Below are 17,502 nucleotides of genomic sequence, written 5' to 3'. Positions count from 1 at the left end.
ATGCTCCTACAGTCCTGTCAGGTTGAGTCCCTGTACTTTCTCAGGGCTCACCTGCAGTGTTCCCCCATAATGTGTATAAGTTATATACTAAGTGTAAAGGACCTTTGATATGGTCTCATGGTTGTTAGTCACATTATAAGAGTTGTCACATATTTAGGTACTATGTTTTAGTACCCAGAGAGCACCAGGTGACCTGCAGTTGGCCTATGGGCTCCTTGCTCAGCCCCCCTTTATAAGAGGGGGAGGTACTACAATCTCTCTCTTAGGGTATGTTCACATTGGGGCGGAAATCACGCTGAAGATTTTCACCCCAAAATACAGGTTTTTTTCCGCTCAGAATTAGCAGCGATTTCGAGCGGAAATGCAGGTTTCATGCGGAGGAGGAGAAGAGGATATATGTATTTTTTTTTTTATTCATAAATACTCCTCTTTTTTTTTTCATGCGGAAATTCCGCACGAATTCTGCGCGGATTCCGTGCGGATTTCACTTGGAAATGCTTCTGACTGAAAAAAAAAATTACATTGATCTCTATGGGAGAACGGCACTGATTCCGCCTGAAAAAAACAACATGTTCTTTCTTCAAGCGGAACATACTTCCTCGTCAGAATTCTGCTTGAGGAAATTCCTCATTGTGAACTGAGGGGCAGAAATTCTGTACAGCTCTATGGGGTTTTCACTGCTGAATGATTTGAAGAGGAAAAAGCAAGCAGAATTACTCGTAGAAATTCCTCTCCAATTCCTCAGTGTGAACATACCCTTACACCGCACTTTCTGCTGAGGTCAAGTCCAGCCCAGACGTCTCAGTGCCAGTGTCCAGCATATCTGGAGGCCTCAAGCCTAAATTGCAGCCAGAAGCCAGTGAGTCAAGTCATCTTTGTCTGCTGTCAATATCTTCAGTCAAGTCAAGTCAGTTATAGTCAGCATGGCAGCGCTAGAGTCTGTCAAGTCACTGCAAGTCCCAGCAAGCTGTGAGGTCCCTCGTCTTACTGGTCACCTCTCTGGGAACCTTATTGCCCTGTAAAGACTGTTATACCTGTTCAACCTCAGTAAAAGCTACCATTAACCTTAACCTGGCCTTGGACTATTATTTACCCCTGCCTAACCTAGGACTAACAGGACTACCTTCGGGTGGTTACATAGGCAAACCACGCCCTGGCTTCACGAACACTAAGGGGTTAACACCATCTACACCTGGGCAACACCATCTGCCCCTACACCTCACATCGCACTCCAACACCACACATGACATTGGGCTACGAGCCAGACATCCAGCTACATGTGTTCCATTCACCCCATGCCACTGCTCTCAAAGGTTATCATGCAGAGCAAGACAGCAATGGAGGCTGGAATAAAGATCTATCCTCTTGAGCAATGAGTCACGTTTTTGTCTTAGACCCCGTGATCGCCAGAGATAGGTCTGAAGACCACGTGAACCAAGGCATGAAGAGGCAGATCCCTAAAGTGTTTATTTCATATACACTATCAGCTCGATATTATATTTATTTGGTTATGGAACTAATTGTACAGCTATTTTTCCAACTCGTCCCAGGAGCCATTTTTTAACATGACAATGTCAAGCCGCATGTTTGCCATGCTACTGTAAGCAGCCTGCATGGCCTAAAGGTGCTATCATGGCCTGCAGCATCTCCAGACATGTCTCCTATTGAGCACATCTGGGACATTATTGGTAGCCAATTGCAAAGCGATCCACCTTAGTGTGGTTGTTTGGGAAGCAGAAAAAGTCCTACATCTTCATCTCTCTGAGGGATCACTTACCTAGTAGTGTTGCTCGCGAATATTCGCAAAGCTAATTTTATTTGTGAATATCGCATATTCACGAATTTGCGAATATCGCGAATATAGCACTATATATTCGTAATTACGAATATATATTTTTTTTCACAGTACACATCACAGTGATCATCCCTCTCTGCTTCCAGCTTGTGTGGTGTAAAGAAGGCTCTAATACTACTGTGTGAGACTGGCGCGAATTTTCGTTTATGCTAATTTTTATTTATGCTAACTTTCACATATGCTAATTTTCGCATATGCTAATTTTCGCATATGCAAAAATAAAACGAGGGTATTACGAATATGCGAATATATGATGAATATTCGTCCGAATATTCGCAAATTCGAATATGGCCTATGCTGCTCAACACTATTACCTAGTCGTATATGGAGAATGTTGTCTCCGGAGGGTGATTGTCCAGAACATTATGTGCAGGAGAAACCTCACCCACACATGATGTTCAATAGATGTATGATGTCACCGCAGCATCGTTAACATCATGCAGCTAATGTACATGGCATGTGGACATGGACCAAGGAGCAGAAGTGGAGCGCCTGGAGGAAGAAGAGGTAGGATCTGTTGTGCTTCCCAAGCGACACCTTTAACAATCACACTGATAGCAATCCAAGGCGTGTAAGCTCATAATAGTGTTTTCAATATTTGTTATATAATTTGCATATCATTAACTCTGCAGTTATCCTGGATATTAGAATGAGCCTGCAGGCCCCTGGATATATGAATGAGTCTGTAGGTATAATGGACATAAGAAGAAGCCTGCAGATATCCTAGATATGAGGATTAGTCTGTAGGTACCTTGGATAGTAGAATGAGTCTACAGGTGAACTGAATATTACTACAATCTTCCTAGAACCCTTTATAGCAGTATTATCCTCCTTTCAGAATATATTTATACCTATACACGTATAAGGTATGCCTGCATGTGTGTGGCATCTCTTTGCGTAACAAATACGTAATACATGTAGCCAGATATTCTCCAGAATAACTCGGGATTACTGATTGTCTAAATATTTAATAAAAAGCTCTGGGTGTCTCTGGGTGAGCGCTGGTGTTTGGGCAGCACTGAGTGAATGTGATATGTGCTGCAGGAACATGGCCATATTCACTAGTGTCTATTCTTGGGATGTGCCCCGCACTAAGCATTCCCCCTGTCGCACAATATACGCTGCCCCCTCCTCTCCTCAAATTCCTCACTTCTTAACTGTCTCTCTGCACTGGAGAGGATTATGCTAATTTTACTGCTGGCTTAATACTGCCATCAATCATATACTTTATTACCGTGTTTTTCGCCGTATAAGACGCACTTTTTCTGGGGGGGAAAAGTTGGTGCGTCTTATACGGCGAATACCTGCGGCCATCAATGGCCGGGACCCGCCGCTAATACAGGACATCACCGATCGCGGTGATGCCCTGTATTAACCCTTCAGACTCGGCGATCAAAGCTGACCGCCGCGTCTGAAGCGAAAATAACACTAACCCGGCTGCTCAGTCGGGCTGTTCGGCACCGCCGCGGTGAAATCGCGGCATCCCGAACAACTTACAGGACACCGGGAGGGACCTTCCCTGCCTCCTTGGTGTCTTCTCCGTGCCGGGATCCCCTGCGTTCTCCTTCGACGTCATCACGTCGTCGCACACGCCGTCATCCAATAGGAGCGGCGTGCGTAGCGGCGTGATGACGGCGACGTGATGATGGCGACGGAGAGCGTGGATCCCGGGGAAGAAGAAGTCCGGAGCGTCGGGGACACCACGGGGACGCGGCGACAGCGATGGAGCGACATCCAGGGCAGCAGTGACGCGTCCGGAGCGGCGGGGACACGTGAGTACTACCTCCTATACCAGTGGTCTTCAACCTGCGGACCTCCAGATGTTGCAAAACTACAACTCCCAGCATGCCCGGACAGCCGTTGGCTGTCCGGGCATGCTGGGAGTTGTAGTTTTGCAACATCTGGAGGTCCGCAGGTTGAAGACCACTGTTGGGTTCAGAATCTTAATTTTTTTAGATTTTGCACCTATAAATTGGGTTTGCGTCTTATACGCCGGTGCGTCCTATAGGACGAAAAATACGGTATATTACATTATCAGGGAATGTATATCCTTACAATGGGCGCATAATTTATACATGGACAGTAGTGATGTCATCATTCTACTTCTAACATTATATAACATGGATATTCATTATTTTCACATTATTTATATACTTATAACATAGTGTTTCCACAGTCCTTGATTAGTCCCTATCCCCACTGGAATTTATTATCTATTATCTCTATCTTAGAGTTTGGAGCTGTAATAGGAAATTGGAGAACATGAAATGAAACCCATTAAGAGCAGAACACACAGACTCTGCACAAATGCTTCCCTCCTTGGATATGAACTCAGAATCCAATATTAAAGGCAACTGTATTATACCAGCATAACCATTGGCTATCATGTAAATTAGTGTCATTGTCCCACAATTTAGTTTCATGGTAATGTCACCAACAATTGCTATATCAGCAAGATAATCACTTGATACAAAGTGTAAGATGCAGAAATGCAATTGTCCTGTTGTAACTAGAGATGAGCGAACTTACAGTAAATTCGATTCGTCACAAACTTCTCGGCTCGGCAGTTGATGATTTTTCCTGCATAAATTAGTTCAGCTTTAAGGTGCTCCGGTGGGCTGGAAAAGGTGGATACAGTCCTAGGAGACTCTTTCCTAGGACTGTATCCACCTTTTCCAGCCCACCGGAGCACCTGAAGGCTGAACTTATTTACGCAGGAAAAGTCATCAACTGCCGAGCCGAGAAGTTTGTGACGAATCGAATTTACTGTAAGTTCGCTAGTTGTAACCTTTTCATTTAACCGTACCCACGTATGTTATTAAATATTCATGTTTCTTGAGAGTCCTAAAGTACATGTATTGTACATAATAATCCTAATTAATAATATTGTTGCTCTACACCATTTCTTACTGGCCATTCCCCTGCAGGACTTTTTTTTTGCTGCATTGTGTGTGTTAAAAAAAAAAAAAAGTTTTATATAGTATATGTGTATGTGTATACCCAATAAAGATGATGTATTATTCATCATTTGTTGAGTCGACCCATATTTTTATGTAGGATTATTATATATATGCTCTGGGGTAGCATACTGTGTAGGTGGTGAACTTGTGTAGGATTGGGATGTATTGTACATAAGTATCAGAATTGAATTTGCTCACTAGTACAATTACTGCTGGGTTGTTAGGGTATGTTCATGCAGAGTTTTTTTGGGGGGGGAGGATATGTAACGGTTTTTGTAGAGTTTTGCTGATTTTATTTATTGTATTTTTTGTATTTGATAAAGGCTATGCATTTTTAACATGGTTTTAAAGGAAATCTGCCATCAGTGTCACCTGCACTAACCTGTTGGTACAGGCAGGTAGCGCGGGTGACACTGATGATAACAATACTTACCTACCCCTTCTGATATCTATTTAACCCGGCGGCAGGCTTGGTGCACATCTGCCGGATTAAAGAAGATAACAGACTAACAGGATTACGGAATGGGGATAGGTAAGTATTGTTAGCATCAGTGTCACCCGTACTACCTGCCTGTACCAACAGGGTGGCAGTCTGTGCATGGCGATATCTATGTGATGGAGAAGAGTGACCAGTCTGTGTGTTGGGGACTATCTATGTAAGGGGGGGATAGTAATGTGTGGGTGGGATTTCTATGTGAGGAGGGACATGGTGACTAGTCTGTGTGGGGCATTATCTATGTGAGGTGGGGGAGAGTGACCAGTCTGTGGGGGGTGGGGGGAGATCAGGATGGCCAGTCTCTGTGTGTATAGGGGGCTATGTGAGGGAGGCAGGGTGACCTTATTATGTGTTTAGGGGGCTGTGTGAGGGAGAAAGTGACACATTTGTGTGGGGGCTATCTACATGAGGAGACAGTGTGACCAATCTGTATGTTAAGGGCTATCTATGTATGGAGGCAGGGACATCAGTTTGTGGGGGGGGGGGGGGACCAGTCTATGTGGAAGGGGAACCCACTAGAGAACTCAATGAGAGAGAGAATGGCCATGGGAGCAGTTTGTATGATTTGGGGGTCTGAATACATTTTGGGGTCCAGTTTCTCTATTTAGGTGTCCAGTTGAGGTCTGATTTGTTGTGGTTTGATTTGGGGAGGCATATTATTTTATACTCCAGCGGAAATGAACTTATCCCCTAGCCACAGCATAGGGGATAAGTAGCTGATCGTGGGGGGTTCGACCACTGGGCGGGACCCTGGTGCTATCATAGTTAAGCCAATGAAAAACAAAACTTGTCCCCCCAAAAAAGCCCAATGCCCATGTATGTTGATGGAGGAATAAAAAGGTAATACCTTCCGTAATTCCGAGAATAAAAAAATGTAAATAATAATAATTACAAAAGAATAAATTAAAATGTTGTGTCCCTAAGGAGTTAATGGGCATTGTATAGCCAATGTTAGAAGAAGGCAATTCCTCACATTAATGATCTTGATGTTTTCTGTAATTGAATCGTTTTATATTATGCTATTTGTCTTAATAAATTGTAGGATACGGTAATGAGAACTGACTTTATGAGTCATTGCAAACGCATTCCTCCTCCCCTTCCCTGTACACCCCCTTTCATCTGTCATTCATCTTTATTTATATCCGATTACCAAATACCCAGTGAGTCGCTGGCAGAACTAAACAGCCATCATCCAGAGACCAGGGTGTTGAAGGCAGAAAGTCAGATTCCTTAAAATATTGTCAGTGAATGGCGCGGATCTCAGCACTGTGCTTGAAATATGGGAGTCTGTGATATGTCATCTAGTATTATAGACACAAGTAAATAATTATGTATCTCATAGTGATAAGAATATCAGTCCTGTTTGTCTATGGTTAAAGGATTTCTACTGTACACAAAGTTTCAGGAATGTTCATACAAAATACAGGCCAATGCATTCTGTACCTACGTAAAGCGGATGGTTTCAAGGATATAGACAGATATATGACTATACAGATGCATATGTCTGCCATCATTTGTATACATTTGTTTTCAAAGCCCAGCAATATCATTTTAATACAGTTGGGCATTGGCATAAAATGTAATCATGGGCCCCACACATCAATGTACAGTGATGTCATAATAGTGTAATCATCCGCACAGTGATGTCACAATAAAGCCATGTTCACACGTCCAGAATTTCCTGGCAGAATTCCGCATTGTGCACACGTCCGGAATGTCTGTCTTCTGTGTTTGCAGAAAGAAATAACGTGTTCATTTTTTCTGCGGACACTGCACGATTTTCCATGTGGACATTCTGGACATGTGAACATAACCTAACAGGGATATTGCACACTGGGATATCACTGCATAGAAATGATACATTCTTTGATTTCACCATTCAGGGTGTCACAGAATCTGCAGACATCATACGGTGATGTCAGAGTTCAACGATAATGCACATAGTGACTTCACAGCAAATGAAAATAAATAAATAATGATGTCACAGAGATAATGCACACAACAAGAACACAGCTGGGAAATATGGAGTTCCATAGAAAATCTTGCAAAGGGGTCCATTTAGTTTTTTTAAGTTCCAAAGATGGCGGGCAGCACTTGTGGTGCAAGAGGATAATTTGATTCCAAATGTAAAGAAATTAATCTCAATGTAGTGAAGAAAACTGTTCGCTGTACAGAAATGTTCCCAAGCAGCTGATGATAAATGCTGAGTCAGCAAAGCTACCGGTTTCTTTTTCAATGCTGAACTGTGTTTATTAACGCAAGACACGTTTTGGCTATGCAGTGTATCTCAATTGCATACAGATGTAAAGTAAAATCAAACATATATATATATATATATATATATATATATATATATATATATATACCGTATATATATATATATATATATATACACGTAATTAAAGGTTAAAAAAATTTTAAAATGAAAGTGTTGGCCCTTTAAAAACGAGAAAGAAGAAATTATAAACGGGGATCAGGAAAAAGCAAATATATTAAACACATTCTTCTCCACTAATAGATAAATAAGGTAAACTCCCCAGTACAGGTCACCTGTCTAACCCAGGAAGAAGTACAGTGCCGCCAACAAAAAATCAAAATAGACAAATCACCAGGTCCAGATGGCATTTACCCCCGTTTTATAAAGAAATTAAGTAATGTAATAGACATTGTAATATTTTTTATATTCAGGGACTCTATAGTGACAGGGACTGTTCCCCAGGAGTGGCACATGGCAAATGTGGTGCCAATATTGAAAAAGGGGTCAAAAGGTGACCCCGGGAATTATAGGCCTGTTAGTTTAACCAGGGTTGTATGTAAATTGTTTCAGGGTTTCCTAAGGGATGCTATTTTGGAATATCTTGAAAAAAATAAATGTTTTATGTTGAGCTCCAATTTATTTTTGTGGTGAGCTGGGTGAGGCAATGGTGTAACAGGGTCTGGTGGTTTTAACCCTTACTTGTCGTGAAGTCAGGGTGGGGTTTGCTTAGTATTGGAGGTCCTGACAACAGGCCCAAAAATGGCAGGGATAATAAATGGAATGTCCACAGCAGATTTTACGGGATAACTGGAAACTTTTACTTGAACTTCTATGCAAACAGTCTTTACAATTGTACAGTTTCTCTTGAGGTAACCGGGACGCAGGTTCCTCACAGGCTTTGCTGGGACTAATAGTCTTTAGCTTTAAGCAGGCCACTGTGCTACTAATTATAAGATTTGAGTGGAATAGTAGTCACACAGGTTTTAGTGGCTGCTGGTTCTTTAAGCTTTGGCCTAGTTGAGATTAATGAAGATACGCTGATTGTGCTTGCTTTGGATCTGGGAGATAAGAGGGTGAATTTACAGACTACAGCTCCTTATATACTAGGGGGGGCTGGACTAATCCAATTGGCTGCAAAGCCTGTAAGTCCTGAACCCAGAGAACTCTGGGTACATCACATGACATTATCACATGACCTATCACATGACCTATCACATGACCTATCATATACCACGTGACCAGGGTAGGTCCTATACATTTATACACTATACTGAAATATATCTATATGAGGCGACCAAGGGGCAAGCCCTGCAGGAGAGCCCTGGGGAATGGAGGGACTCTAGCTGAGGGGACTTTAGACAGGGACAGGACCCGGTCCTGTATTGGGATACCACATTTTAAACTAGGTTATTAATGGTACTTATTCTGATTGGGTGACTGTTACTATTGGGGTACCACAGGGGTCAGTCTTGGGTTCTGTTCTAATATATTAATTACCTTGTAGAGGGGTTGAATAGTAAAGTAGCAATCTAAATATAAGTGGTAAACACTATAGAGGACAGTGCACTGTTACAAATGGATCTGGATAGGTTGGAGGTTTTGGCTGAGAAGTGGCAGATGAGGTTCAACACTGATAAATGTAAGGTAATGCACATGGTGAAGAAAAATCCAGGCTGGGATTATGTATGAAATGGGAGAACACTTGGGATCACTGATGTGGAAAAGGACTTGGGAGTCTTAGCTAACAATAATTTTAGCTGTAGTGACCAGTGCCTAGCAGCTGCAGCCAAGGCAAATAAAATCATGGGGTGTATCAATAGGGGCATAGATGCCCACGACAAGGAAATAATTCTACCGCTGTACAAATCACTAGTCAGACCACACACTGTGTACAGTACTGGGCACCAGTGTACAAGAAAGATATAGTGGAGCTGGAGAGGGTTCAAAGACGGGAAACCAGGGTAATACGGGGAATGGGAGGACTACAGTACCCAGAAAGATTATCAGAATTAGGGTTATTTAGTTTAGTTTTAGTTCTTTACTGTAAGAGCAGTGAGACTAAGGAACTCTCTGCCAGAGGAGGTGGTCATGGTGAACTCTGCAAAAGAGTTCAAAAGGGGTCTGGATGCATTTTTGGAGAGTAATAACATTGCTGGTTATGTATAATAGAATTATAGGGACAGAACGTTGATCCAGAGATCTATTCTGACTGCCATATTTGGAGTCGGGAAAGAATTTTGACCTCTAGTATGAGGGTTTTTTGCCTTCCTCTGGATCTTCTTAGTAGGGACTCATTAGGGTTATAGGTTGAACTTGATGGACTCTGGTCTTTTTTCAACCTTATGAACTATGTTACTATGTATGTAATATCTATTTGTTAATTGGTACATCAGCTGACATTCAAATCCTTATTGACACTTGCTGTAATCATGGTAACAAGAATAAACAAAAACAAAAGCCGCACACTGCAGTGTGGGAGAACCAAAACAAAAACAATAGCCATGTGCTTTTTCTTGCGAGTAGATCCGGATAGTCTCCAAGACATTTAGTTCCCATGTGCTGGAATGTTATGTATCTGAAAATAAGAGCATCATATACAGTAGCAAGTCTATAAGCATAATGTGACCATAGGTGAAAATAATAAAAGCAAAGAAAGAAATCAATAGCAGCGCTCATGAATGAAGAAGGGAAAGAGAAAAAGTGCAAATGTGGACTGGTGAACAACAACCTAAAGCAAATTGGTTAGTTCATAGTTCCTATTAAAGGGTACCTTTCAAAAAAAAAAACTTTTGATATATTATAGATTAATGTATGCAGAATAACTTTCCAATAGCATGTTATTAAAAAATATGCTTCTTTCTATTTAATTTTCCACTTGACAAAATGACCACTAGGGGTCTCCCTAGCAGTCCTTTTTTTTTTAGATTTCAGACTTATGCTGGAGTCCTAAATCTTAGACTGCAGCCGGGACACAGACAAGCTCAGCACTTCTCCCTGCCAGGGAGTTTGTCTGTGTCCCGGCTGCAGTCTGAGATTTAGGACTCCAGCATGAGTCTGAAATCTATAAAAAAAAAAAAAAAGGACTGGTAGGGAGACCCCAAGTGGTCATTTCTTCAATGTGGAAAATTAAATAGAAAGAAGCATATTTTTTTAATAACATGCAATTGGAAAGTTATTCTGCATACATTAATCTATAATATATCAAAAGTTTTTTTGATGAAAGTTACCCTTTAAGGCCTTGTGGTTCTAATGTGTCCAGTCAATGTATCCAGTACGCCTCTCTTTTACTTAAAAGTTTCTTAAGATCGCCCCCTCTCCTGGGTAAGTGTACCTCTTCAATTAGTTGGAACCTCACTTGTGATACTAGTGGGACTTACCTACCATCTGCGGGATCTACTTTCCTACTAAGTGGACCTACCTTCCTACTGGGGGCCTTGCTTGCCTACTTGGAACACCTACCTTCCTAGTGGGGGTCTGACTACCTTTCTACTGGAAGCACCTACATTACTACTGGGAGCCACTACCTACCTAATGGGATGACCTACCTCCCACTATCCCACCACCCATCCAAACCATTACCCGTCAGCAGGCCCATATACAGTATATAGCTCATGCGGTCCTAGGCACTTTCATGTTCACACTATGAAATTAGGCAAGGCACCTTTCTGCTCCATGGTAAATTGTAAAATTATGCAGAATCAGTTGCTATTTCTATTGAAATTTGCTGCAAAAAGAAGCACTGAATATAGGGAAAGTGATACCTTATTTTTCCTGCCAATGCTAAAACATATAGCAATATGTTTGGAATGTAAATGCAGTTACTTGGTGCACTGGGAGGGGGTAGCCCTCAGACCACTCAGATCTCCTTCTACTGAGCCCGAGCCGCCGCTCAGCGGTGACGTGATGCCAAGGCCAATGCAAGACTGTCACACAGCTTCACGCCACTGCCAGCAGATTGTCCACCCTTAGTTCACACACTGTTTTATGCGACTAGGCACAGACTGTGAAAAGTTGCAAAATTGTTGTGCAAACCTCAGTTTTACACAAAAAATTTGCAACATTTGCCACTTGATGACTTGCTCAGCAAGTGCAATATCTATTCAAGAAAAAGCGAGCTGCAAACAGTGCACATCCAAAATGAATTTGATTACAAAAAACTTTATTCATAGAAACCACAAAGGGAGACACATATATCTAAAACCATTTAAAAAGGCTCATTAATGAGCCTGATAACATCACAGGGGAAGGGGACATGACCCCCCCCCAACCCTGCACTAATTCCAATATACAGATAAAGCTAGTACTCCAAGGTGGTGGGTAAAGGATAACAAAATATCATAATATAAATGAGTGGAATAAATATAGTGCAAGTATCATAAATAAATAATACAGAAATAAGCAAACCACAGACGAAGGAGCAGTATTAGGATAGCAGAAGGGCAGGGAAACCGGAGCCCCACGCGTTCCGTCACTCCTAGGTGACTTCTTCAGGGGTATATACAAGGATTCTCAGTCTCCCTCTATATATATATATATATATATATATATATATATATATATATATATATGACAAATTACAAAATAATACCTGTCAGGTGCGTGGTCCGAGCCTGCATATTATGGGCGCTAAGCGCGCACTGTATCTTGGCGTGGACTTCCGCCCAACGTACTTCCGCCCTATGCTTTGTGTAGTGTACGGATGCTCCGGTCCGCCACAGACATCGGATCCGGCGCACGCGCAGTCCCCAATCCCACCGGCGGCCGCACTGCGCACGCGTCAGCTCCGCCACATGTCGGGAACGGCCCGTGACGCGGTTTGTTGACACACGTGACTCATCCGAATCACGTGAGTCCCCATGTGATCACATGATTAGACGATTCTCGCGCAGGCGCGAATACTTAGGCCCGGTGCACATAAGGTTACATACATAGTGAAATAACTGCATTATGTGGGAACCGCGTAGTTGTAAATAAGGGATGGAACCAAATAGTCATAGGGGTATAATGCTGGACATATTATGTGAGAGATGATACATACATAAAAATGAGGAGCAGTGGATAGATAATAATATCAATAGTATTTGATCATACAAATTTAGTAATACGTGTCTAAGATATTCCAGAATAAAAAAATATTAAAATTGGTGAAAATAATAAAAGATATGTATATCTATCTATATATATACATATATATATATATATATATATATACATATATATATATATATATATATAAGTATATATATATGCAATGGATAAAGGCAGCACACCACGATAACGTGATTCGGAACGCGTGGGGCTCCGGTTTCCCTGCCCTTCTGCTATCCTAATACTGCTCTTTCGTCTGTGGTTTGCTTATTTCTGTATTATTTATTTATGATACTTGCCCTATATTTATTCCACTCATTTATATTATGATATTTTGTTATCCTTTACGCACCACCTTGGAGTACTAGCTTTATCTGTATATTGGAATTAGGGCAGGGTTGGGGTTGGGGGGTCATGTCCAATTCCCCTGTGATGTTGTCAGGCTCATTAATGAGCCTTTTTTTTAATGGTTTTAGATGTGTGTGTCTCCCTTTGTGGTTTCTTTGAATAAAGTTTTTTGTAATTAAATTCATTTTGGATGTGCACTGTTTGCAGCTCGCTTTTTCTTGAATAGATATTGTGCTTTTTTTGCTGTAAGTAGCACCCCTACTATATTGTTGCAATACATTGGTTGAGCCCTTCCTTTCTTGTTGCTTAGCAAGTGGGCTTAGCATAGTGTATTATGGAGGTAGCCTTCCGTGAAGTCAAATTTATTGCAGTTTACACTATAGACAGATTTTACATAAAACCGGTGAATAAAACGCCAGTCTTGATCATCTCCACCCCATAATGTCTTATAAAAAAAAATTATGTCTTAAACAAGACATTATTTTTTCCCCTATTGAACTGCATTAGTTCATAAAAAATTTAAAAAATTTAAAAATCTAAAGGTTTGAGACTCATTTTACTTGTAAAACTGATGTTTTTTCATGCTCAAGGTGAGTCTTAAAATACTACATGTGTACAGAGCCTTATGGTAGTAGATCTGGCTCTCTACAAATAATGCGCCAGATCTACTGGATGATGCAACTTATCTAAAATATAGGGGGAGGGGTGGTTTTCGCTGTATTTTTTTACAAAGAGACTCCCATTACATAGCAATACTTTGTAGAAATCCAGTGCTCTTTTCTAAAACAAAATAGTGCTTTATTTCTTAGTCAAAAATACATCTTTATTAGAATAATAATGTCCCAGTACGGGATATGCATTCCACAGTCCTATCAGCTTGAGTCCCTACATGTCCTCAGGGCTCACCTGCAGTGTACCCCCATAATGTAGTTAGTTGTACATTGAATGTCAAGGACCTTTGATATGGTCATATGGTTATTGATCACATGTCACATGTTAAAGTCACATGTTTTGTTACCCAGAGAGCACCAGGTGACCAGATGACCCGCAGCTAGCCTATGGGCTCCTTGCACAGCCCCCCTTTATAAGTAAGGGAGGAGCTGCAATCTCTCTCTTTGATCATTCATTGCTCTTAGATCCTGAGGTCAAGTACATTCCAGACGTCTCAGAGCCAGTGTCCACACATCTGGAGGCCTCAAGCCTAAAATACAGCCACAAGTCAGTAAGTCAAGTCATCTCTGTCTGCTGTCACTACCTTCAGTCAAGTCAAGTCTATTATAGTCAGCGTGGCTGTCCTAAAGTCTGTCAAAGTCACTGCAAGTCCCAGCAAGCTGCGAAGGCCCCTGTGTTACTGGTCACCTCTTTGGGATCCTGGCCTAGCTGTAAAGACTGTACCATCTGTCTACCTCAGTAAAGCTATTGTTAACCCTAACCTGGCCTTGGACTCTTATTTGCCCTGCCTAACTAGGACTATCGGTGCTACCGTTCGGGTGGTTCTTGGTAAAACCATGCTCTGGCGTCACAAACATTTAGGGGTTAACACCATCTGCCCCTGGGCTACAACATCTGCCCCATACACCTCACATTGCACCCCAGTGGCTCACAGTGATGCCATAAATACAAAACGCTATGCGTAACATTGCATAGCTAATCTCTATGGAGCCATGAGTGTATACGAATATCTTATAGGAAATTAGTTATACAACTCCCAACATGTTGGACTTTATGGTAGTATATAATATCCAGTCATGGCCATAAATGTTGGCACCCCTTAAATATTTCTAGAAAATGAAGTATTTCTCACAGAAAAGGATTGCAGTAACACATGTTTTGCTTTACCCATGTTTATTCCCTTTGTGTGTATTGGAACTAAACCAAAAAAGGGAGGAAAAAAAGCAACTTGGACATAATGTCACACCAAACTCCAAAAATGGGCTGGACAAAATTATTGGCACCATTTCAAAATTGAGGAAAAATAAGATTGTTTCAAGCATGTGATGCTCCTTTAAACTCCCCTGGGGCAAGTAACAGATGTGGGCAATATACAAATCACACCTGAAAGAAGATAAAAAGGAGAGAAGTTCACTTAGTCTTTGCATTGTGTGTCTGTGTGTGCCACACTAAGCATGGACAACAGAAAGAGGAGAAGAGAATTGTCTGAGCACTTGGAACCAAAATTATGGAAAAATATCAACAATGTCAAGGTTAAAAGTCCATCTCCAGAGATCTAGATTTGCCTTTGTCCGCAGTGCGCAACATTATCAAGAAGGCTATGTGGTGACTGGGGTGTTGCAGTATGTAGCAGGGTCTGGTGATATTAACCCTGGGGGCAAGATGTTGTTAACCCCTTAGTGTTCGTGACGCCAGGATGTAGTTATTCCTGTATGGTAACCGCCATCAACCAACCCAAAAACGGTTTGTAATAAAGGAATGTCCACAGCAAGGATTCTGAATAAACTGGAACTTTTACTTGAAATGCTTAGGGAACAGTCTTTACAATTATTCAGTTCCTTCAGAGGAACCAGGACACAGAATACCTCGCAGGCTTGCTTGGACTTGTAGTTATTGAGATATATAGGCAGGCCACTGTGCTACTAATATATTCTTTAGCTGAGTAGTAGTCACTGGATTTGTAGAGAGAATTGTAACTCACGTTTTAGAAGTGGCTGCTGTTCCTCAGGCTTTGGCCTAGATGAGATGAATTTGCAGTATACAGGACTGTGTGCTTGCTTTTGATCCAGGAGATAAGAGAGCTAACTGAGAGACTACAGGCACTTAGATACTAGGGGGCTGGACTAAAGCCCATTGGTTGCTAATGCCTGGGGTTCATGTGCCCATGGAACTCTTGATATATCACATGACAGGAGGTCACATGACCAAGGAAGGTCCTATACATGATATACAAACTATACAAATTTACACATACAGACAATGAGGGACATTTATCAATGTTTGCTTATGTATTCCTTTTTTTTAGTAATTTTTTCCTTACTTTTTTTTTGCTTATGTGCGACGTATTTATCAACTGCTTTCAGCCTGTTGATAATTTTCTTTCACGTAAGCAATTTTTCCTTTTTTCCTTTGGTAGTAGCTTTTTCTGCTCCATGTTTGAGCTGGAGTAAATTTAGTCAATTTTTAACGCTGTTGCGACTTTTTTTTGCGCAGTTGCGACTGTCGCAGTTAATAAATACCTGACTACCCGTAGTCCATTTTAAAATTATTGCTACATAGTAAATTTTAGGAAAACTTGCTTTTCTCGCTTTCCAGTCAAAATGTCGCACGAAAAAGCGTGTAGTCGCAGTTGCGACAATTTTGCGACAATTATAGTAAAGAAAACCTGACTAAACCCGTTGATAAATGTCCATAAATATGTACACAATTGGGGAGATTTATCAAAACCTGTGCAGAGGAAGAGTGGTGTAGTTGCCCATAGCAACCAATCAGATTGCTTCTTTCATTTTCCACAGGCCTCTTTAGAGGCCTGTGGAAAATGAAAGAAGCAATCTGATTGGTTGCTATGGGCAACTGTACCACTCTTCCTCTGCACAGGTTTTGATAAATCTCCCCCATTGCAACTACATTACATTTATATGAAGCAACAAGGGGGGAGCCCTGCAGGAGAGCCCAGTTTTGCAACAGCTGGAGGCGCTCTGGTTGGGAAACAGCGATATAGTATATGGTGCAACATCCCGGGAGTTGGAGGATTGGTTGGATAAATACTGGCCATTGCATTGCCGGTGATTTTAATATAAAAATACAGGCAGGGTGGCCAAAATACTGGCTGTGCCAGTAAAATACCGGCCAGGTGGCAACCCTAATGTCAAATCATGTTTCATATTTCTGCTTTATAGTATGTTTCATAGTTGTTCTCCAACCTTCCAAGAGGTCCACCCTTTAACCCCACAGATTCAGAGGTTGCTTATGATTTTAGGGTGACATTTTTGGAAAAAATCCGAATTGCCGGAGAAAAGTGCGGCAACCATGTCTGCACCAGTGGCCCATCCACATATATCCAGAATGAAGCAGCTGTCTCAAGCAGCTCTTTAGGTCAGGTTGGATTTAGAAAAACATTGACATGCCACCTGTCCCTCTTTCTAGTTTTGCTAAATAGCTGAAAATGTAATGTCACACATAGGCCTACAAAGGCTGTAGGTATAGCAGGTCTGCTGGGAGTTTAGACAGATCATCGGCATGGACTATTGCAGTGTTCTTTATCTTGTGGCTCCAGGTGTTGCACAACTACAACTCCCAGTCTAGACCCCCCCGCCCCCCCCTTACCCACCCCCAGGTATCTCAGTCAAAGCAGTGTTTATGTAGAGTAACATTCTACATCCTGTGCCCACACACTTCACTTGAGACTTTTGGTGTCCTGCCACCTCCGCACTTCAGGCATTCAAGTAAATAACGCAATAATACTAAACTGGGATATTTTTATGAGACGACCATCACTGTTATGACTAGTCTTCTTTCTATTCTTCTAATGTGTTTTATGTGTTAT

The 17,502-nt window shown here is 41.6% G+C and overlaps 1 protein-coding gene across 1 annotated transcript in view; it reads right to left on the bottom strand.

The window, feature by feature from the left end:
* Positions 1 to 15,783, bottom strand: part of GDAP1 (ganglioside induced differentiation associated protein 1) — a 72,220-nt gene extending 56,437 nt beyond the window's left edge. Inside the window, exon 1 of the mRNA XM_056522173.1 lies at positions 15,658 to 15,783. The gene's annotated coding sequence lies outside the window, so the exon portion shown is untranslated. The remainder of the gene's footprint in view (positions 1 to 15,657) is intronic.
* Positions 15,784 to 17,502: the final 1,719 nt, after the last annotated feature.

This window comes from Hyla sarda, chromosome 5 (genome assembly GCF_029499605.1).
Source record: "Hyla sarda isolate aHylSar1 chromosome 5, aHylSar1.hap1, whole genome shotgun sequence".
Lineage (NCBI taxonomy): Eukaryota > Metazoa > Chordata > Amphibia > Anura > Hylidae > Hyla > Hyla sarda.
The sequence above is the reverse complement of the archived record's forward strand: the minus strand, read 5'-3'. Positions and strand labels throughout refer to the sequence as shown.